Source organism: Staurois parvus, unplaced genomic scaffold, assembly GCF_062004578.1.
Source record: "Staurois parvus isolate SC_StPar_1 unplaced genomic scaffold, SC_StPar_1.0 ptg000017l, whole genome shotgun sequence".
In the NCBI taxonomy this organism is placed as follows: Eukaryota; Metazoa; Chordata; class Amphibia; order Anura; family Ranidae; genus Staurois; species Staurois parvus.
The window spans coordinates 6659268-6684085 of record NW_028317813.1 but is presented as its reverse complement, the minus strand read 5'-3'; the positions used below and the strand labels follow the sequence as shown (position 1 = coordinate 6684085).

Genomic DNA, 24818 nt, shown 5'->3' with positions numbered 1-24818 from the left:
GTCACATGAGGAAGGGGATAATTTCTTATTCCCTGTGTAAGTTCCAACACCCTCTAAGGCTACGTTCACACCAATGCGTTTTTTTGCAGAAATGCACTACAGTCCATTTAACATGGTTTCCTATGGAACATGTTCTCATCTATGCTTTTTTGAGCTGCAGCGTTTTTGGAAAGGATCAGGGACTTTTTAAAAAGCAGAGTTTTTGCTACAATAGTGTTCAATGAAGAATTGCTGGACAGAATAAAAATGCAAAACGCAGCAAAATTGCACTACCATGCATTTCAGCAAAGAAAAAAAAAATTCCACCTAAAGAAAAAAAAAAAAAAGAGGTGAACCAAAAGCAAATTGCGGCAAAAAAAACGCAAAACAAACTGCGAAAAGCACTTCAAAACGGACAAAAAGCAAACTGTATAAGTGTGAACGGAGCCTAAAACCGAGCTCACAGGACTTCAGCAGCCCACCAGTGTGACATGGGAACATTGGGTGGATGAGTAGAAGTGAATTGGGCTTAAATGAGACTTTGAAAGTGGAACTAAACCCATCAATTTAACTGTCTCCCAAACCATTACATTCAAGGGATGCTGTAAATGACACTTGTCACAGCTGCTTGTGTTCTCAACCGAACTGTCAAGCCATCAATTGGCTGGTGTCATAACTAATCACTTGTGCAGCACCATGGCAACTGCAGATTAAAGAGGCTAAAGCTAGCCGTACACGGATTGAAATTCGGCTGGTTCTGTAGAGACCGGCTGACTCAATCCCTGTATGGGCAGGTTAGTTGTACCGAAGTTGATTGACTATTGTACAACCACCCTGTCAGATTTTCCTTGCTTGTTCAGTGCCGCAGGCGATAGTCAACAGGGCTGACCAGTGTATTCTGACTCTGGGGAGGATTCCTCCATCCAGATCCAGTGTGTGGATGGGGTAATCAAGTCTTTTTTTTTTTTCCCTTCAACCTACTGGTTGAACGGGGAAAAAAAGCTGAATCTTTTCCGGGCTGCTCAAGAGTACATTTAACGGGATAAGTTCACTTTTTTGACCCAAAAAAAAAAATGCTTTTTTTTTTTTCTTTCAGGTAAAAAAAATGTGAATTTACTATTTAGTTTTTTTTTGTTTTTTTGAGTCTGGAAAGCATTGCGCCAGTGATCAGCAGATTTCTGGTGCCATGCAGGATCCCTGTAAACCTGTCAGTATATCTGCTTGCTCATACATCTGTATGGGCAAGCAGATACAGATTGACAGGAGGACTCAATGAACTACCACTCAACAGCTCTGTGGTAGTTCATTGAGAACTACAAACTGACAGCTGAAAAGGCTGTTGGGACTTGTAGTTCATTCATTCACAGAAATCTGTGAATGAATGCTGTGTTAAAGAATTGACCACTAATATGGGGAATGTACTGCTGTCACGGGGGGGGGGGGGGGAGATCAGGCAGGGACTGCAGCAGTGGGAACATGTTGCATCCTAAAAACAGGTGGAACATGTAACATGTTCCCAAAGGTGAACTTATCCTTTAAGCATTGAAGACTTAAGAACAGAACTTTAGAAGCAGTATTGTTATAGGGCTCCCTGGTTGTTTAGCCGTCTCTATTTACAGTAGTACTGTAGCTTCTTTTTCATGGCCGTCTGATTTAAATGAAAATGCAGTTCAGAAATCCACCTAATCTATTCACCTCATGCCATTGTTTCCTGCAGCTATGCTGTACTGGAGCCTCTGGGGTTTATTTACTAAAGCAGGTTCACTCAGAATCTCGTGCATTTCTGCATGGAAACCAATCAGCTTTCAGGTTTTATTGCTAAAACTTAATTGAACAAGCTGAAGTTAGAAATTGATTGGCTATTATGCTCAGGCACACCAGGTTCTGAGTGAGCCAGCTTTATAAAATAAACCCCTCTATGTTGTTTTTCCCATAGTGGTCTTGAAACAAATTGGCAGTGGCAGGATTGCTAACGTACATATTCATATTTGCCAGTACACCACGGATCTCCAATATGGTCTAAAGGTTTTTATTCCAAAAAAGATCACATCACAAAAGAGTGCACCATTCCGGGGCCGCGCAGGACCCCTTTGTCAGGCATGCCTGATGAAGGGGTCCTGCGCAGCTCCGAAACATTGCACTTTCTTTTGTGATGTGATCTTTCTTGGAATATAAACCTTTTTTGGACCATATTGTAGATCTGTCGTATGCTGGCGAATATGTACGTTTGCTTATCATGATTCCAGTCCCAGCTGGTAGTCACTACAGCACCTTCCATTGATGAGCCATGCTTCCACGAATGTGTGCAAAGGGAATATAGTTCTAGGTTTGCTAACAAGGCTGCCTGTCTGTCCCTATGGAACCTGTCCCTACGGAATCTGTCCCTCTGTAGCCAGATGATAGCTAGTGATGGGAGCGACCTCTCACTGCCTCAACTGCAGAGGGAGCAATTCCATGAGGACAAACAGGTGATCTTGGCAATCCTGCCACTGAAGATTGTGACATTGCCCGTGGCGGGATCACTGGTGGCAGTGTTTCCAGTCTGACATTGGCCTTACTGTGTGAGCGTGAAGTAGGCTGCAATCCAGAGCTATGTTTTCTTTTTTTGTTCAAAATAAGGATCTATGGCTGAAAACATTCCCAGAATGACATTGGCTTTGATGTCCTTTGATATTACATGATTTTTGCTATATGCGTGTATACATATACACATATCTACTTCTTATTTTGGAAAATTTTGAAGGGGTCCTGTGAGACTCCGAAATGTTGCCTTGCTGTAACTATGTGATCATTCATTAAACCTTTTGGGCCCATATTGGTGATCCTCGGTGTTCTGGTGACATTCTCCCTTGCTGATTCTGTTTGGTTCCAGCCGACAGTCACTGCAACACCCACTTATACACACAGCCATTTTTAATGCAGGAACGTATGCGTTTGGATTGTACACTTGCTATAGGTAAAGATCCCACTGTAGGTGAATTTGCCAGTTACATGCTGCATAAATATTCTGCTGCTTTCATATGAGCAGAAGTAATATTTAGCGCCTGGATGCCCACTCACGTGTATTTACTTAATAGGAGCACAAGCCGAGAGGCACACGGATGCCAAGCAAAGGTGCAGTGGGATTGGCAGATTCCAGATGTACAGCTGAGACCCCACATGTCTGTATGTAATAATGAATCCTTCAGCTCAGTTGGAGGTATAGAAGGAGGAGGGGTATATATTGCCTTACATAACCCATCCACAGCTGCTGCTTGAGAATACAATGACTTGTATGAAGCAGGCCGCAGGGTCAAATCAGAGAGGCGAAGGCTCTGTCCTTTGCTTATTTCTTCTCCAGGCTTTCTTCAAAGTAGACCTTTCATTGACCATTTGGCTGGTAAAGGCTGCAGATCTGTAACTGTGGAAGGTACGTTACCCTTTGGGCATCCATTACTTTTATTATTGTGCTTGTAGGTCTCCGGACACATTAGAAAACATGTCAACAGTTAATAAAGCTTATTACAAAAAAAGAAAAAAAAAATCCAGAAGCCTCCTTTTAACCCTATTATGTCTGAGTTGATCTGACAGCAAACAAGGTCTGCCGTCAGTGAAGGAAACTCATTAAGCAGAATCCATTGGTTTCCAAGCTTGGCCTCTGAACTGGCATCAAGGGGGATAACTGCAGCCGTCCATTATCATCAGTAAAAGATATGGTTTGGTGGTATCCCTAGGCTGTAATTGGAGTACCTGTCCTAGATCTCCAGGCACACAGAGGAAACCGACAGGTGGAATAAACGCCTTTGTGTATTAATTACACTTGGCGATGAGCAGACAATATTGTCTTTTGTTGTGTGATTTCATACACTGACACATAAACACAACTGTTGATCACAGATACCGTTACTGTATATATTGTTGAAGGGAGCAATGTGCAGGAGGCTGACCCAGTTTAGTTCACAGCATTATCATCCAGGCTTAGATAATTTCCAGAGCATTTTTCCCCTTTTGTGTGTGTGACATCTGATGTGAAGGGTTGTATTACTTCATTTACATAGCTGTAAGATGATAGACCGTAGTGCAAGAAAATATCATTGTTGGAACCTTTCTTAGTAAATGTACGAGGAGTGAAATAAAAAATGAAGAACACCTGTTAATGCTGATCATACGTTATCCTAACATTTGGCCATTTTGCAAATGAAGAGAGAGTAGTATTCATAGTGCAATTTGGCAGATTTTAGATTTTATGGAGTGATGCAAGTAGAAATGCTACAGGCCTTAAAGCTGAACTCCAAGAATTATTGTATTGCTCGATGGAAGCGTGCATTATTCATACCTGTTGGACCACTGAGGAAACTGGAAATCACTGTTGTAGTTGGCGCTACTATAGTGATCACCCCTGCCATCTTCTGGGTTTTGTTCAGGTTCTACGTGAGCAACTTCCCCTCCGCACACTGACGTCAAGGGGTCGCTCTCTTGGCTACCACTGCCATTCATAGAATCCCTTGTATATTTTTCAGTGAATACATGATGATCTCTGGATCAGGTGGAGATTGTGACAGTACCACCCCTCCTTTCGACCTCATCCATTCAGAGAACATCTTGTATTCATTGAAAAAATATAAAGTGTTCATCTTAAAGGATAAGCTTGTCTTTGGGAATATGTTAGATGTTACACCTGTTTTTAAGGCGGAATATAACGCCGCTGCTGCTGCTCGATCACCCCCCCATGACAGCAGTACGGGGCAAAGTTCCCTGTACTAGCTGTCAGTTTTTTAATACAGCTTGGCCATGTGAGGCTCCGCCCACCTGGCCGAATCACTCATTCACAGAGTTCTCGGAATGAATGAACTACAAGTCCAGACAGCCTTTGTGGCTGTTGGCTTGCAGTTCTCAATGAACTAACACAACACTGTTAAGTGCCATGGTATTTCATTGAGTCTTCCTGTCAGACTGTACAGACTGTATCTGCTTGCCCATATGGGATGCACATGCAAGCAGCTACTTTGACAGTTTACAGGAGTCCCGCATGGCATCGCTGGTGCAATGCTTTCCAGGCTCAAAATGGCAAATGCGCTTTTTTTTTTTTTTTTTTTTTTACCTGCAAAAAAAAGGGCATTTATTTATTTTATTTTTACCATAAACTTATCCTTTAATGATAGTAGTGCAGAGCAGGCGACCCGACCCCCCCCCCCCCCCCCCCCCCCCCCCCATGGGCAGCCACTCACATAGAACCTGAACAGGAACCTGAAGATGGTAGCTATCATTGTAGTAGCACTGACTAGTACAGTGATTGTCCGCTTCCTCAGCTACCCTTCAGGTATGAGATATGCACGGTTACATTGTGCCAAGCTGGACCATCATAAGCATGCAATACAAATAATTCTTGGTTTCAACTTTAAAGTGTATGTAAAGGATATTTGTTTCTTCTTCCAAATCGTTGCTCACCTCTCTGTTGTTTTTCCATCCCCTTCAGTGAGCATTGTCTGCTCATCTCAAATCTCATGATGTGATTTGATAATCAAACCCTCCTTCCTTCTGGTGACACCAGCCCTTTACCAGGAGCATGGTTGTCACTCAGGATTGCTGCTCCTAAACTAGTTGGCACGCTGGCGCACATCTGACCAGCATTACACGCTCTGTTGCATAGCGTGTGTTTTGTATGCATATCCCGTCTTACTCAACCACGTCCATGAGCTGATTGACATCCACCTCCCATCTGTGTTGTTGCTCTTCATAATGCAAAGGCGCTACAGTCACTGGGATATGTAGTCTGCCGAGCAAAGTCATGTGTGGGGTTTTGAAAGTAAACCTGTATTTTGACAACGGGTGCACAAAAGTAAAGGTTTTTGATGCGCACAAAAGTAAAGTTTAATATGTAAAAATCCTATAATTGCTTTTTAGACTGTTGACTTATTTGTTAGGCGATTCCACTATAGGCGGAATTGACTGCAATGGTAGTAGTTTTTCAGTTTTCTAGTTCTGCTTGAAAAATGATCTAGTCTTGGGTACATGGTGTCAGTGGCTTTTGCAAGTCAGAAATTTACCAGTATGCTGGAAGAGTTCTCTGGTGGAGGCTTTATACATCTGTTACTCAGATGCACATTAATTGCTGTCACTTATACAATAGCCAATCTAGAATCGGCTATTAATGCATTGATGACTTTCAATGTTCAAAACGTGGAATCTAGGAACACTTGAATTGATAGTGTGGTTCCTCTGATGCTTGGAGAAATACAATCTCCCAATTTATACAACTTTCTGTAAAACTTGGGTACAGTGAACCAAAGACTTCATTTCCCATGGGAAAGGGGAGTTTGGTAGTATAAGATATATTTTTAGCAGCTTTCCTGCACTTTTATTGCACATCTAAAAAAGGTCTGAAAAAACATGATATTTTGTAGGTTTTTTTATGTACTCAAAAAGGATATGTTTCTGTATAACACTTTGAAATTTACATTATAGAATACATTTATTACGATTGTAAGCTTGAAAGAGCAGGGCCCTCGATCCCCTCATGTTTTGCATTGTATTGGTATTGTTCTGTCACATGTTCTGTCCCCCTTTGTAATGTACAGCGCTGAGCGAACTATTGGCGCTTTATAAATACTGTATAATAATAATAATAATAATGTGTATGTATGAATGTGAGTTAGTGACCTTAGATTGTACACCCCTTGAGGGTTAGGGACTGATGTGGATGTACAATCTATATGTAAAGAGCTGCGTAAATTGGTGGCGCTATACAAGTACCTGAAATAAATAAATTAGTAGTACTGCACAGTGATGGTGCATTATGCTAGCACTAGCCCATATGCTAGAAAAAGATCAGTGGGATCAGTGCCTTGTGTTTTATTTTTTTTGTTTGTTTTTGGGTTTTTTTTTTTTACATTGCTGGGCACTGTTTGTTGTTGTTTTTCTTCTTCTTTTTGTATCAATGATATTGAAATGTCAAAATAAGTTTTAATTCATGTTCCTGCTGTTGGTTTTTTTACCTGAGCTCCGGTGCGTTGTGGAGGAATACAGCATGCCTGCATTTTTCCAGAATGTACTGTAACCCACCTGGTGGCAGTACTACATTGTGAACAGGGCACATAGATAATAATGGGTGTCCTTGCAGTGGTTGCAATTTATTGTGCAGAAAAACGCCATTCACTGCTCCATAGTGTGACCAGGGTCTACAAAAAAAAAAGCCGTGACTTTTTTTTTTTTTTTTTTTTTTATTAATGTTATACAGTGGACGGTTTAACCATTTAAATATTAATGATCCAGATTTTAAAATACATTTTTATGTTGGGGTAAGCATTTTACTGGTGAAGATCTGGATGAAGTATTCAGAGATTATGGTAGGGATGCATGTTAAAGGCCTGACCTTGACCAGAAAAAAAAAATCTCTTGGTAAATATGTCTAGCTAACCCCTCTCTTTGTTGTGTGCCAGAAGGGAAGGCACTTACTATATGAGGCTAGGAGAAGGATTCACCCTCAGGGCGAGTGTGGGCTGCAGTGCATGTGTGTGTACATGACGTGGGCCTCTCTTTACATCATACAAGAAAAGAGGGGGGGACAGGCACTACAGGCCGGGATGAGCACACACTGATCCTGGCAGGGATTCAGCCTTGGCACCCCCCCTTCGTCACCACATCCCTCAGCCCCCTCCCTTCTTCCCCGCTGCGCCTGTGCTAGCTAACAATGCAGCACAATAACCAAGGCAGCCAGCTCTCAAAGAGCTTCTATGAAGTGAGAGCAAAGACGGCAGCAGGCGAGAGGTGAGCTGGTAATGGTAGTTAAGCTTGTTTGCTTTGTTTGGGTGCTTTAACATGATTGCCGGTTTTGAAGATTTCCCAGATCTACAAAATATACATCACTAGCTCCCATTATCAGGGCAAGACTCTGTCTGCTGTAAAGTCCCAGCTATCTGCAGATGTTGCTGTACCAACTTGATGTATGTTTGCCTTGTGTTGGCCATGGTCATAGAGATGTCTTGTAGCCCATGCATCATCTGGTGTGCTTATTTCCGCCGTGTGATGGAACTGGACCGATTAAATTCTTGCGTAGCATTGTTCTTTTATCACTGGTGTATATTGCAGTTTCTGAGCAGCACTCTGTGTTTTCTGATACGATAACGGAGAATGATGGCTTACCAGTGACTTCCAAGTTGATGGTATCTGATCATCTGATAATCAGGCCAGTATGATGTACAAAGCAGTGCCCAGTTCTGAAGGCACTGCTTGCTTGCGATGGTGGTTACTTTCTCAAGTTGAATAATTGGCTAAATAGTGCTAGGTACAGTGCTTTTATACTGCTTGTATTATTTATGATGGCTATGTACATGTCAGGATGTCAAAGTGATGCTGATCCAGAGTCAGATTGATAAAGCTAGGCAGGGAGTATGTCTATGTACCTGTACGTGATACCCCAGAATTTTTCTTTGATTGCACTGTTTATCCAGGTCTTTTGTCTATCTTATCTTGTATTACTTTTCTTGGTGTGTTATCAAGCTGTGACCCATGGTATCTGCAAGTAACCCCAGTCTCGTAGCCATATGGTGTCTGATATCTTGTCTATGATATCGGTGCAGGATGGCAGAGTCTAGCAATCCCTGGTAACAACGATTAGGTGTTTTTCCTACTTTCGGACTTGCTGTACAAGGTCACCCATTATCTATCTTTCATGTTTCAAAGTGTTACCTGATGTCAGCAATATCCCAGAGACCCACAGGACTCTACAATGTATGCTTACAGAAAAAACTTTTGAACTGTTCTAACAGTGGACTTTTTTCAGAGGAGACAACTGTCATGGTTGATCACCAGTCTACAGTCACTGGTCACCAGTCTGCTGTGACTGACAGATTAAATGGGTTTAGCAGTATTATGATCATAGTTGTGAGGGTTATCCTAGGGCAGCCCTTCTCAACCAGGGTTCCTTAAGAGGTTGCTAGGGTTTCCTTGAGCTTTGGCTGATTGACCTCCCTTCCGATGGTGCCTGCATAGTTCCAGAATCAATGCCACTTGGCAAAGCCAGCAATGAGATTGATTATTTTAGCTGTTAGCAGGATTACATTCTGACCACCCCTATGAGGGTTGCGTTTTTCATACTGATTGCCAATGTAAGAGGCATTTTGCCCGTGGCCCCTAATGAACCCCTAATGATCATTTTAGCTGTTGGCAAAGGTTGCATTCTGATCACCCCTATGAGGGTTGCATTTTTCATACTGATCGCCAATGTAAGAGGCATTTTAACCGTGACCCCTAATGAACCCCTAATGATCATTTTAGCTGTTGGCAAGGGTTGCATTCTGACCACCCCTATGAGGGTTGCATTTTTCATACTGATCGCCAATGTAAAAACATTTTGCCCGTAGCCCCTAATGAACCCCTAATCATTTTAGCTGTTGGCAAGGGTTGCATTCTGACCAGCCTCCTATGAAGGTTGCATTTTTCATACTGATCACCAATGTCAGAGGCATTTTTCCATTGACCTCTGATGAACTGGTTTTAGTAACTGTTCACTGAGACCTGTAAATTATTTTGGGGGGTAAGAAGGTTGAGAAAAGCTGACCTAGGAAGTGTAGTACAGATTGACTGTGGTCAGGCTGTGCATTTCTTCAGTACAGGACTGTGGTAATATTGAGCTGCACATCTGTTGCAATGCCCTGAAAATCTGTGCCAGTGATTTAATGTTTAAGCAATACAGTGATTATGATTATTCCAGCATTAATGGTGACACTGTAGTGGTGCGCACTTTAATTTTGTGCCTTTCTGTACAATTGTGCAATGCTTAAAAAGCTTTAACCAACAACAAAACCTATTCTGCTGAGATGCTGTTTTTATGGAATGGAAGTGCATGTTGCATTGTCTAGAAACTGTTTGTGCAATAGTTGATTAGTACATGAGTGCTGAAAATGATACTTTTTAACTAGTTTAGTTCTTTCAGTGACAGTCTAACTTGCAGTAGCAGTGTGTGCTGAGGCTGTAACCTTCACTAGTTCAGTGTCAGTTCTGTAAGGACACTGCAGTAAGCTTGGCCTTCATCTACATACCGTCCTTGACATTCACTGGGATGTTTGTGCGTTTTTTGTCTCTAAGTTTTGTCACTGCCCAGTCTTACTTTTATTTTTTTTATATTGATCAACTAAAAAGTAGCAGTTGATCAATATAAAAAAAATTCTTGGGGAAAAAAAAATCAAGTTTTTTTATGTTTGGATACATTCTAACCATAATCAGTTAAAATATATAGATATCTATTCTATCTTTCTCTGCTCTCTTTTTTCCTTTGTTTTCCTGTTTTCCCTGTTTGATTCTTTTTTTTTTTTTTTTTTTTTTTGTATGGTTTTATATAAATTAGATCAATTGTCTGTCACTTATTTTTGTTGTCTTACAAGTCTGATTCTCAGGGACAACATTGCCTTATGAAAGCGTAGCTCTCTGTGTTTTTCTTTTTGTTGCTCTTTTTTTATACGTAACTTTTACATTTTTGAAAGTGGTTGCGAGCTTCGCGGCCCTTTACCTTCCATAGTGTTATCTGGACCCCTGCGTGGGTCTTGTTTGTATATCTCTGTGCCTGCTGTTTGTTGTTTCCATGTCTTTTGTTGTTTATCGCTCTGTATCATACAATTTGTTGTGGTTTTTGTTTCTTTTAACATGCCTAATAAAATGTTTGATAAAAGAAAATGTATAGATATCTCAATTGATTAAAATGTGCTGTGTGTGCGCGCGCGTGCATTTTTTTAGTATGTCCGTCCTCCTGCAACATGTAGTTCCAGGTTAGGAACACAGTGTTTTTAATGAATGCGCTCTTTGATTTGTAGGTTTTTGTTATGACAGAGCAGTTACCCATAGCAAAGAATTAACAGATAACTTAAATGTGTAGTCGTTTTTTCTTTTTGAATAGCACTGTTAAAGCTGGACTCTAGGCAGGTATAGAATAGAGAAATGAATGCAGCTGTATGGGTGGTTGCAGGTGTGGGAATCTCAGCGATACCCACAACCACACACAGTCAAAACGTGCTGCCATTTGAAAACTTGAAGGGCTGCCATTCATTCTGAATGGCACCCATCTAAAAACGCAGTGCGTATTCGGGTGTGGGAATTGCAGGGAAAGCACCGTGCGATTTCCTAGCCACTGAGTTTTAAGAATGGTGCAGAAAAATTTTTCCTTCAGGAAACGCAGGCAAGGCAGCCCATTCAGATAGGGGCTGACATGCCCGCACAAACACGGGCCGCAAACTCGCATAGATGTGAACCAGGCCTACATTTATTTTTTAATGTAAGCAGTATAAGTACCTGAATGGCCTGGTATCAGCCTTTTGCAGTCTACTGTACAGCAGAGCTCAGAGAGGGGGAGAAGCGGTACACGAAGCTTATCAGCTGAGATGCATTGCAATGGATATGCTGATAGTAGGAGACAGCAGAGTGACAGAGTTGAGCTCATCAATGTTCCTCTACTTTCACTATTCGGTCACACTGCGGTGGTTGGGGTGGTCCTGTAAGTGAAAGTGAAATTTCAGCAGGGAAAAGATTGCATTCCATCCCCTGATATTCAGAGTTGGGTTGTGCTGATCTTTGTCATCTCTTTCCTACCCACTTCCTCTCTCAGATTTGGACTTTTTAATGTATTATTTTTCTATTCCCTTTTTTAGGGAACCCTCCCCACATTGGATCTTATGTAGGTCAGAACAATGTACACAGTAGCCCTCAGCCTCCTGGCATACCCAAGCCACACATCCCAGGAGACCTCAGGTACTCTGTGTATGCATGTCGTTAGGGAGTCGGCTGCAAGATCCCAGATGATACAGCTGACCACTGGTAACAGAGAAAAAGATGGCAGCATGGAGCTAGGTGTAAAGCAACAGAGTGTTGGATTCCTACAGAACACCTCTGCATTACTGGGCATGTGAGCGTGTGGGGTTTTTTTTTTCTTTTTTAATTATGCAAAAAATAGAACGGCCTGGCTCATAGCAATCATGCTTCATTTTCCCAGGGTGAATGAGAAAATTATACCTATAAACTGGTAATTATATCCAACATTACCCTTTACCTTTGATACCTTCTTCATAACGGATCCTTCCGCCTGGCAGTACAAGTGTCGTTGGTTCGAATCCCAACCATGTCACCACCTGCCTGGAGTTTGCATGTTCTCCCTGTGCCTGTGTGGGTTTCCTCCAGGTTTTCTGGTTTCCTCCCACACTCCAAAGACATGCTGGTAGGTTAATTGATTCCTGTCTAAATTGGCCCTGGTATGTGTGTGTATGAATGCAAGTTTAGGGACCTTAGATTGTACGCCCCTTGAGGGTTAGGGACTGATGTGAATGTACAATATGTAAAGTGCTGCATAAATTGACAGTGCTATACAAGTACCTGAAATAAAAATAATTTAGGTATAGTCAGAACAAGTGTACCTGTATGGAAGGATCATGTTTGGTTTATATCTTAAGGCACCATCATGCTCAAATTTTAAATTTCTAATATGTAGAATTCTGTTTTATTTACAAAATACATTCATCATAGGCCTTTTTTTTGCATGTCCCTGTAAAGATAAATAATTCAGAGGACCACCCATGAAGTGATTTGTTTCCGGACAAACAGTCTGCCTGCCAAAGTCAAATCACTGTCAATGTTTTTAGTGAATCCGTTTGATCAGTAGTCAGTTTTCCCAGATCCAGGGGAATCTACATACATTTATTTGCATCTGAGATATGGACGGAATTGCTGTGTGATTATTATTCCATATCAGACTTGGTTTGCTATTGATTGCTTCCTGAACCTGTGACAGAAGCCCCCCTTTCCCATTAGTAATCTCTTTGATGACAAGTTTTAAATACATCCTCTTGTATACACTATAGTCCTATTCTCCCATGAGACAAGTGTCTATCTCTCACAAGCTTGGCTTTTGCATCTCCTAATGCTATTAATTTAACGCATTGAGCACAATAAAGTAAATATTCCGCCGTAAACTACTGGTTACATTTCTTACCCCAGCAGTTTAAAACTTTCAATTCTGCTGGCTTGGTGCAGCTTCCCTGAACCTGCTCACCTATTCATTCAGTCACAGAACTCTGTGGATGAATGACGTGGCTGTGTGGGCCAAGCCCAGCACAGCTGTGATGTTTTCAAAATGTGACAGAAGGTAAAGGGAGAGGATCCCCCACCTGCTGTTATGAGGGGTAAATGGGGGCGCTTAAAGCAGTAGTAAACTGCAGCTAAAAAAAAAAAATCCCCTTCGGTGTAATGTAATAATGTGTTAATACGCATCGCATACTAGCACAGTATGAAGGACTTGCCTTAAAACTAAGCACCCCAGTGACATAATGTCACTGCTGCAGAGGCTTCCTTTTTCACTTGGTGCTCCTCCCGGGTCAGCGAGCACCAGCCGTTTGACTGGCCGAGCTACGATGCCACTCCCACGCATACGCACGGGAGTCCCGAGACACGGAACACAGCTCTGAAAGAGCGGCACGAGTATTGCGCATGCATCGGCTCTCAAAAAGGCAGAATATCTCCTAAAGAGTTTACGTTTAGGAGATGTTCATTTTATTATTTTATTTATTATAAGCTTACCTGTAGGTAAAAATATAAAGAGATTACTACCACTTCAACAGTAACATGTTACACCCTAAATACAATGGTATACCCTAAATACAGTGTTACACCTTAAATAACTTGGCGTTTTAATAATCACTTTTAAAAGAGTTTTTTTTTTTTTTTTTTTTTTTTTTTTTTTAAATACTGAATACGCCATCCATACCTGCTTGAAAACTTTGAATACCTGACCTGAATGACTAAACCCTACAAAGTGCTTCCTCTGTATCACTTTTCAACAATTACTTGTCTATACAAGCCATGCTTTAGTATTGGGCAGCACATGGCTTAGTGGTTAGCACTTCCACCTGGCAGCACAAGGGTCATCGGTTCAAGTGCCAGCCACAGCACTACCTGCCTGGCGCTTGCATGTTCTCCCTGTGCCTGCGTGGGTTTCCTCCAGGTACTCCGGTTTTCTCCTGCACTCCAAAGACATGCTGGGAGGTTAATTGGATTCTGTCTAAACTGTCCCTACTATGTGTGAATGTGAGTTAGGGACCTTAAGTTGTAAGCTCCTCGAGGGCAGGGACTGATGTGAATGTACAATGTATATGTGAAGCGCTGCGTAAATTGCTGGCGCTATAGAAGTACCTGTAATAAATATTAGCACATGCAAAAGCAGTGTTTAAGGCCTGGTGCACTGTAGATCATTATGTTCCAGGTTAGATAATGCGATTTTTCTCATTACTACAGGTTTCATCGGTTTTGACTGGGTGGCCAGTTGCGCTGTCCCTTGTTGCGTGCAGTTTTCAGGTCAGCTAAGCAGGCTCTCTCGTTCCTTTTTGAATGTCCTCATGTCACCGGCACGCTGCATTACTCTGATATACACAGCAACAATTCCCCCGGAGCTGGCCTCTGATGTGTAGTCTGGCGTGGTGTGGACGAGTAGTGCTGTATGTGCTGGGGTGTCTGCAATGCAGTGTTCTGAGATCTATCACCAGGATTCTGAACAGCACCAATTTGATAGAAGGGCAGAGGCTGCCTACGTGAGCCTGGTCAGCAAGTGAGAGCTCTGGTTCTCTTTAACTCCCTAGTCACTATAGAATGCAGCATTTTCTCCTGACTCACCAGTTACTCAGCAGACTCTCTAGTGATTAACATGACTCCTTAATGATCTATGCATTTTTTGTGCAGCCTCAATATTATGGAAGGGCTAATCGGATTTTTGTCCTTGTGTGAACTTCAAAGCCTTTTTTCTTTTTTTTTTTTGGCCTTCATGTTTACATAAATTTACAAAAACTGGATGACAGGATGTTGGTGCTGCTGGTCTTATTCCTAGGATCATTTATTTCTAAGACATAGAAAGGTAAAACAAACCTGGAGTCCCTCGGGGGAAATGTGTTCGCTTACTTCGTATTCAATTTTTATACATCTTCTCCTGTCACCTCGGTACAGATTATGGAGACATCAGATATACCATTGATGGCTTCCAGAATGAAATGAATGACAGAATCATTATATCTTTATGTCAGAACATTCCGGTTGAACTTGGTCGAACTGTATCATGAATTGTTGCACACCAAAAATCCATTAAAATTCAGACTCGTTTTGGGCAGAGTAAGTCATAGCAAGATCCTAAAAAGTGTGATGTACTCAGGGCTGCTGTTGGAAACCAAGGGGCCCCCATGCAGCCAACCTGACTGCCCCACCCCCCCAAAAAATTTTCTATGCTTCAGTCATGAATGAACATAGTGAGTGATTGGTACCGATCACTCATTGTGTTCATTCAGGAAAGGAACAGGCTGGTAAATGTGACATATTTACGGGATCATTCCCCCCACTCTCCATCCTGAAGGATCCTATTGTGTGCTGACTGCTGATGGGAAGGAGAGGAGGGAAGCCAGCAGAATTGCGGGGGTGGTGGCACACAAGGGGGCTTGGGCAGCAGGGAGAATGTATGGTGAAAGTGATGGGTGCAGCGGGGTATGGGGCAGTTACTGGAACTAGTCCCCTATCCCTCTCTCCTAGATTGTAAGCTCGAAAGAGCAGGACCCTCAATCCCCTCATGTTTTGCATTGTATTGGTATTGTTCTGTCACATGTTCTGTCCCCCTTTGTAATGTACAGCACTGAGCGAACTATCGGCACTTTATAAATACTGTATAATAATAATAATAATATGGCTCTCTGCAACAACTGAAAGCCAGCAGGAGGGAGAGGAGAAGAGTCCAGCTTTCAGCTGCTGCAGAGAGCGCCATACAGGGGATTTTTTCCAGTAATTACCCCCTCCGCCGTGCTGATCACCCACTCTGCCCCTATCAGTTTCACCCAGCTGTCTGGGCCCCCCTGCTGACCTGGGCCCTGTACAGGTTGACTGGTGGTTACCCCCTTATCCACGGCCCTGGATGTACTGCATGTAGACTGCCACTGACTTGGCAACTTTTTTTTTATTTGTCTGATATTACTTGTATCCTAAAGCGGTAGTAACCGCAGTAAAAAAAAAAAAAAAAAATTTCCCCCTGCAAGTTAAAGTGTTGCTGAACCCATGAGCCTGCATTCACTATATCTGGTCTCCCACAGTACACAGAACATGGAAGTGCAATTATTGTAGCAAATATAAACTGCTAAATACCTTTTCTCATCAGCAGTACATAGCAGTCTTGTGGCGTATATCGGTGTCCGGCCAAGTGTTGGCTAGTCTTGTAGGAGGAGTTTTTCTCCTCTGACTGTCCTGTGAGACTGCATAACCCCTGACCCTCAATCTGGACAGTGTTGATAAGCTCTCTGCCAATCAATATGCACCCCCGCAAAAAAAAAAAACCTCTCTAGCAATACACATTAAACAGAGCATGTACAGACTTGCCACTGCTGCTCTGTACTATAGCAGATGAATTGGGGACAGCAAAAGAAAGGGAGGAATCAGAGAAGACAGGATCAGACAGCCTTTTTGCAAACTGCAGAGGATTAACCCCATAGGTTCCATAGTAAGTATAACAAGTGTGATTTACTGTGTATACAAACTGATTTTACTGTTGTGGGCTTAGTAACACTTTAATGTCATAATGTGCTAGTATGCATCACATACTATTTATTTGCCTATTACAGGTACTTGCATTGCGGTGTCAATTTATGTAGCACATTATGAAAGACTTGCCTTAAAACAAAGCCCTCTAGCGGCCCGCTATCACTGCTGACAGGGCTTCCATTTTCACCCAGTCTTCCTTCTGGGTTCGCAGGCTCTGGCCATTTGAATAGCCGAACCCTGATGCCATCACTCATGTGCATGGGAGCCAGGATCGCGGTGCAGCGCTCTAAAGGAATGACAAGTGCATGTGACATTACTGGCTGCAGAAATAGTGAATATCTTCTGAACGGTGCAGGTTTAGGAGCTATGCCTTGTACCAGGCAAGCTTTATTATAGGCTTACCTGTGGGTCCAAGTCACCAAGCAGTGTTTACTACTACTTTAAACCCTTCTAAGCTCAGTACGGCTTCAGTGATGAATGCCAGCAATTTATCACCAGATGCAATGTTAGTTTTATTGTTTGGCAGTGCAACAATGCTCAATGCCATCTTAATAGCAGCACTGACCAGTAAGGCTCCATGCACACTAGGTGTTTTGATAACGCTGGTATGTGTAAAGTCACATTAAAAAGCGTTTAGTGGCATTTTGCTGTGTTTTCTGCGTTTGCAGTTTCTAGCATTTTTTAGCTTCTTTTTTTTTTTTTTTTTTTTTTTACCCCCAGTTTTTTTTGGTCAAAAAAAGTCCCTGCCAAAAAACATTGATTACAGTCTGTGTGCATGGACACATAGGATGACATGCTGGGGGGTTTACTAGTTGTAGAAAAAAACGTCAAAAGCCAAAAACAGCCGCTGTAAAAACGTCCAGTGCAAATTTAGGTTGCAATAGTTATTCAAAATAGCACCTTATAAAGACTTATTTCACCTTAGACTTAGCACAAGTTAATCAGTTTGGATCAGCCGTTCTGGACCAAGGTTCCTTTTGTGGTTTTGCTAGGTGTTTCTTGAGCTAAGGGTGATTGACCTCCCATTTGATGGTGCCTTCATAGTTTGAAGTCCAATGCCTCTTGACAGAACCAGCAGCATGACACCAATTATATATTTAGCTGTCTACAAGGGTGGCATTTTGACCACCAATATAAGAGGGGCATTCTTCTCACTGATCCCTTTTAAACTTCTATTAGCAGGGGTTCCCTCAGGCCTAAAAATAAATTTGAAGGTTCCTCTAAAGTAAAAAGGTTAAGAGATGCTGGTCTGGGTTATGGATATATCTAATAAAGTGAAGCCTTTATTGTATTGGGAACAGAAAAAGATCTAGAAAAAGAAAGAATGCTCCTATATGACTCACAGATATATTGAAGCTTTCAAGTCATACAACACAGAATTGGAATGGGTCTTAAAACAGTGATGCTGGCAATTTCAGTATTTCTTCTTTAGTTTTTATATTGGCGCTCGTGTCCCTACTGGGAAGATTTGCTCCTCTTTGTCCTTGCGACTACTGGCACAAAGATAGAAATAGAGAGCAAATCTAAAAATTTTTAGTGGTCATCATATCCTATAAGAGGGAACCTGCTCCTATGTCAGATCTCTATGATGGGAATTTTGTACACTTTGGGGAAATTTCCACGCATTTTGCAACTGCATGACAGGAAATGAGCAGGGGCGGACTGACCATTTGGAAACTCGGGCACTGTCTGAGGGCCCGCGGTCAGTAGGGGGCCCCATGAGATGCCCCTGGTACCTTTTTTTCATTTATTTATTTTTTTTATTTCATAGGCTTTTTTTGAGTTTGGGCAAGGACACGGGCCCCATGATCCCCTATTGCCCGGGGGTCCCATGAGTTGTCAGTCCGCCCCTGGAAATGAGAGTTCTTTCCAGTGGGACCTGGACAGCAAAAGTAACTTGGGGGCTATCTAGTCTAAATTTAATTGTGGGGTTGTCTTTAAATATGCTTTAGCTGATCTTCTATTCTGGTGTGGACCTTTTATAATGCTTAGCTCTGTCCCAATTCTTTAGAAATATATTTCAGCCCGTCAATTTCATCTTATGTGTCTTATAATCTTGGTAGAAACCATTCTGCCTTATTCAACATGTCAATATTTAACTTCAGTAACCCATTCATTGAAATCCAACTGCTGGCCCATCTTCAGCAAAATACATTTTCATTGGTTGCACTGAAAGAGAAACTCTTATTGTTTTTCATATATACAATATATGTGTAGTGCTGCATAAATTGACTGTGCTATATAAGTACCTGATAGATAGATAGATACATAGATACATACATACATACATACATACATACATACATACATACATACATACATACATACATACAGTTGTGTTCAAAATAATAGTGTGTTGAAAAAAGTGAATAAAGCTCAAAATCCTTCTAATAGCTTTTATTTCCATACACACAAATGCATTGGGAACACTACACATTCTATTCCAAATCAAAACGTAAAGAAAAAGATATCAAATTTGTGTTCCTCTACAAAAATTGAAGAAAAGTGAATATTAGAGTGTTCAAAAAAATAGCAGTGTTTGTATTCTTCTTTATAAACTCAAACATTCACTATATAAACTGAAAAATGTTTGAAGATTTTGCTTTCCTTTTGAATCACTTAATTAATATTTAGTTGTATAAGCACTGTTTCTGAGAACTACATTCCACAGTTCTTCTCTATTTCTTGGTTTTGCCTCAGAAACAGCGTTTTTGATGTCACCCCACAAGTTTTCTATTGGATTAAGATCCGGGGATTGGGCTGGCCACTCCATAACGTCAATCTTGTTGGTCTGGAACCAAGATGTTGCACGTTTACTGGTGTGTTTGGGGTCGTCGTCTTGTTGGAACACCCATTTCAAGGGCATTTCCTCTTCAGCATAAGGCAGCATAACCTCTTCAAGTATTCTGATGTATTCAAACTGATCCATGATCCCTGGTACGCGATAAATAGGCCCAACACTGTAGTATGAGAAACATCTCCATATCATGATGCTTGCGCAACCATGCTTCACTGTCTTCACAGTGTACTGTGGCTTGAATTCAGTGTTTGGGGGTCGTCTGACAAATTGTCTCCAGCCACTAGACCCAAAAAGAACAATCTTACTTTCATCAGTCCACAAAATGTTGCGCCATTTCTCTTTAGGCCAGTCAATGTGCTCTTTGGCATATTGTAACCTCTTCAGCACGTCTTTTTTTCAACAGTGGGACTTTGCGGGGGCTTCTTGCAGATAGCTTGGCTTCACATAGGCATCTTCTAATTGTAACAGTACTCACAGGTAACTTTAGACCTTCTTTGATCTTCCTGGAGCTGACTGTTGGCTGAGTCCTTGCCATTTTGCCTATTCTATCCATTAGAATGGTAGTTTTTCGCTTTCTTCCACGTCTTTCAGGTTTTGGTTGCCATTTTAAAGCATTTGCGATCATTTTAGCTGAGCTGCCTATCATTTTCTACACTTTGTTTTCCCCTCTCCAATCAACTTTTTAATCAAGGAATGCTGTTCTTCTGAACAATGTCTGGAACGACCCATTTTCCTCAGAATTTCAGAGAGAAATGCACTGTAACCAGCATGTACAACATTTGCTGCCTTCCTTCCTTAAATAAGGGCAATAATTGCCACCTGTTTTTCAAAGAATGAATGACCTCACTAATAGAACTCCACACTGCTATTATTTTAAACATGCCCCTTTAAATTAGTGATTCAATTACACAGAATCAGCAGCATGCATGTCATGACTGTTGGGTCTGTTGGATTTCTATTACTCTACTACACCTGCTAGTAAATTATTTGCCGTGTAGAAATATCATTTCTACCAAAAACAGTGATTGATCAGGTTAGTGATGTCTGACTGCTATTATTTTGAACACAACTGTATATAAACCTTTAAAAAGCAGTGTCTTTTCTGCATGTGTGCCTGGGGCCATTATTCACTTTCTGATATCTCAGGATAACTTGTGGGACTCTTTTTTTCTATTTTCACACAAATGAAAATGTGTAAAGGAGGAGCGTATGAAACCTAGACATAATTCTTCTGTTTTAATGTGTTTTTAAAGAGTAATGGTAAGCCCCACCACTAAAAATTAACCCAAAGTAGTGAAGTCTTCTAGTCTTATTACTAAGCCCTGTATTTTACATGTTGCTGCTATAAGGGGAGTAATGTTGTTTGTGAATTTAGTGTCACTTGATGTTCCCATACATAGAATAATAATTGCTCCTGCTACCTCCCTCATTTCATTGACAAGACAATAGTTAAATGTCATATTACACACAGCCTTCCCTCGTTAAGAGACAAGTACAGTATCTACCTCCCCTACTTTTCTTTTCCACACCTGTTTCCTACTTAAAACCGCATTAAACCCAAAAGCAAACATTTAATATCATGCATTTTAGCAATTCTTACATGTGAGGGCTGCATTAGTTTTCTTTTTTTAGGCTTTTTTTTGCCATTTTCATGTGGTGATCCAGCCAGTAAGTCTGTTTATCAAAAGATCACTCTCTCTTCCAGATGTATCAGTTTACAGGGATGAGACAAACCATTTAACACAGAGGAGTGCATACAATAAGCAGCTTTTTATTCATTAAAAACCTTTTATCCTAAAAGAAAAAAAAATATTTGCTCTGATTATAAAGTATTAACTGGAATTTGGCTTAAATTTGTTGGTGTATTCAAATCTTCTGGTAGATTTAACACTATTAACCCCCCCCCCCCTCCCAGACTTACAATGCTGCTGTTCAAAGGTGTCCACTGTGCTCATTCATCTAGAGCAAGGGCGCTCTAATACAGGTGGTGTCTTACTGTCCAGATCACCTGGTGAGAATGGAGGGAGGGAAAAAAAAGCCTAAATAAGAAAGAAAACGAATGCAGCCACCACACCTAGTGATTGGTAAGCTGTAATATATTACATTTTGTGGTTTGCACCTCCAGTATCACAGTATTAAACCCCAAAGGTGGACCAGAGGGTAACAATTTTAAGCATTGATTGCAATTTGCATAATTGCACCTAAGGGTTTTAAGATTGTTAGGAAATGTGAAAGAGAATACACTTGCATGCAGGCCCCTGAAGGTAAATGCTCTACTGTATGGTGAGCAGTTTAATATATTTGAAAAAGCCACCAATCTGCCCTTATAGTGAACCTGTGTTTTGCCAGTGCAAATCAAAGCAACAGGTTCACTTTAATCTTGCCACGACCGCAGCCCATACTTGCCTTGCCCTCACTCCCCCATAGCTCTTTTCAGCTAGCAGAAGCCATCCTGGGTAAGATAGATGTTGCTTCGGTCATTGCTTACAGAGGGCTATGGACCTTCTACATATTTATTTATTACAGGTACTTATATAGTGCTGTCTATTACATATTTATTACACATTCATATCAGTCCCTGTCTTCAAGGAGCTTGCAATCTAAGGTCCCTAACTCATATTCATACTTGTACTAGGACCATTTTAGGCAGGAGCCAATTAACCTATCAGCATGTCATGCCGTGTGGGAAGAAACTGGAGTAACCAGAGGAAACCCACACAGGCCCAGGGAGAACATGCAAACTCCAGGCAGGTAGTGCAGTGGTTTAGATTCAGATCAACACCTCTAGTGCTGCTAGGCAGGAGTGCTAGCCGCTGTGCTGCCCCGTGACCATGCTGGTGCTTGACTATTGGTTCAGTTCTGTCATGTGAAGCGAGTCACATGCTTCTCTATACCTCTAGATCAGGGATTTTTAACCATGGTTCCATGGAACCCTAGGGTTCCTCCAGAGGTTGGTAGGGGTTTCTTGAGCAATGAGCACTTTTTGCCTCTCAAGTAAGTTCCCACTGGCACCACTAATCCTTTTAGCTATCTGTACGGTGGTGATTCTTCCCAATGTCCACAAGTGTAAGGAGAATTCTTCCCACTAACCATCACTCTAATGTATCATGAGCTGTAGATATAGTAATCTTTAATAGGGGTGCCTTGAGCCCCGAATGTTATTTCAAGGGTCACTCTGTGTTGAAAAACTTGAGAGGGTCCTCTATATGCTCTTCTATACCTTGAAGGACTGGGCTTTTTTATGTAAAGGTGAGCATGTGCTGCTGGGAAGAGGGGCAGTAAAGAAAACCTATTACTTTGCAAGGACAAAGCATAGGTTTGTGTTCAATACGGATGTGCTTAAGATTACCATAGCTTGAACAGTTTTTTTTTTTTTTTTTTTTTTTTTTTTTTTATGAACCATCATTTTTTTATTAGAACGGTTTTTCACATATTTACGAAGTCACATCTTGATATTATTGACCGTTGATAGGCTTGCAAAGAAATAAGTGTTAGTAGAATATCATGTACCCATCTTTACTCTGATGTTAAAGTATAGATAGGATGCGTGCTCTCTGCAGGTCAAGAGAAAATGGTGAGGGAAATGAGGAGAAAATGAAAAAAGGCAAGAATAGCAAAAAACAACAAAGAGTGAGCCAAAAGAGAGACCACCCAAGGGGCAGGGGAAGAGAACAGAGGTAGAGGGGGAGAAATAGGCTACAAAATTTTCGATACACTCCTCCCAATATTGATCCTTTTTAAAGAAGTATTATTCTCAATTGGAAGTGAGGCATGGGCATATTGGGTCCCTGGAAGACCACACATGTGCTATGCTGATCAGTTTCTTATTGATAAAAAATGATTCCATGCATTAGCTTCTGTAAAGTATACAAATTGTTTCTTCCATGCTTGAGTGATGGTTTGTTTGGCTGCTGAAAGCAAGTACCTAGTTAGCTTGCATTGGGGTTTCATGAGAGAGAGAGAGAGGTTTGAAGTCGGGAAGCGTAAGCCAAGGGTCTTTAGGGAAAGGACAGTTGAATAGGGTGTGTGAACTACAGTTGTGGCCAAAATTATTCAACCCCCAATGCTGTAAAGGGGTTTAGGGACTATAGTGTACATTTGGAATTGTATTCAGAATCAAATCCTACAAGGACGTTGTAACTACCCAAATGCAACTAAAATGACATCAATTGTTTATGTAATACAGTAGTAAATGGTTCTTATGTGGTTTCTTCATTGCCACAATTATTCAACCCCTTAAAGACTACCACTCTGAAGAACAGAGGTTCATACAGGTGCTTTCCATCAGGTATTGAAAACACCTGTGGATGTCACCGAGCAGCAATCAAGCATAATAAGCACCAATTAGGCAGCTTTAAAATGACTGTGATACTCAGCTCCTTCTAGACATTTACTGGTGTGGTTACAAACATGGTGAAGGCAAGAGAATGGTCCAGGAAGACAAGAGAAGAGGTGATTTCTCTTCACAGGAAGGGCAATGGCTATAAGAAGATTGCAAAGATGTTAAACATACCAAGAGACACCTTAGGAAGCATCATTCGCAAATTCAAGGCAAAGGGCACTGTTGAAACGCTACCTGGTCGTGGCAGAAAGAAGATGCTGACTTCGACTGCTGTGCGCTACCTGAAGCGTAGAGTGGAGAGAAGTCCCCGTGTGACTGCTGAGGAACTGAGAAAAGATTTGTCAGATGTGGGTACAGAAGTTTCAGCCCAGACAATAAGACGCACACTGCGTAATGAAGGCCTCCGTGCCAGAACTCCCAGGCGTACCCCCTTGCTGTCTCCAAAGAATAAGAAGAGTCGACTGCAGTATGCCAAAAGCCATGTGGACAAACCACAAAAGTTGTGGGATAGTGTTCTGTGGACTGATGAAACAAAATTAGAACTGTTTGGGCCCATGGATCAACGCTATGTTTGGAGGAGGAAGAACAAGGCCTATGATGAAAAGAACACCTTGCCTACTGTGAAGCATGGTGGAGGGTCAATCATGCTTTGGGGCTGTTTTGCTTCTGCAGGTACAGGGAAGCTTCAGCGTGTGCAAGGTACCATGAATTCTCTTCAGTACCAGGAGATATTGGATGGAAACGTGATGCAGTCCGTCACACACCTGAGGCTTGGGAGACGTTGGACCTTTCAACAGGACAATGATCCCAAGCATACCTCCAAGTCCACTAGAGCATGGTTGCAGAGGAAAGGCTGGAACATTTTGGAGTGGCCATCGCAGTCACCAGACTTAAATCCGATTGAGAACCTCTGGTGGGACTTAAAGAAAGCAGTTGCAGTGCGCAAGCCTAAGAATGTGACTGAACTGGAGGCCTTTGCCCATGAAGAATGGGCGAAGATACCCGTAGATCGCTGCAAGACACTTGTGTCAAGCTATGCTTCACGTTTAAAAGCTGTTATAACTGTAAAAGGATGCTGTACTAAGTACTAAGATTGAATGTCACTTGGGGGTTGAATAAAACTGATAATGCTGTGAGCACAGAAAAGACATTTGTGGTTATTTCATTATAACTGTT

At 41.6% G+C, this 24818-nt stretch overlaps 1 protein-coding gene across 4 annotated transcripts in view; it reads left to right on the top strand.

Moving 5' to 3' along the window:
• Nucleotides 1-24818, top strand: part of NCKAP5L (NCK associated protein 5 like) — a 135834-nt gene that overhangs the window by 66514 nt on the left and 44502 nt on the right. The window contains exon 1 of one of the 4 annotated variants that reach the window (XM_089679274.1): nucleotides 7603-7725. The exons of the other annotated variants lie outside the window; for them this stretch is intronic. The gene's annotated coding sequence lies outside the window, so the exon portion shown is untranslated. Of the gene's footprint in view, nucleotides 1-7602; nucleotides 7726-24818 lie in introns of those variants that run through there. 4 annotated transcript variants of the gene reach the window in all.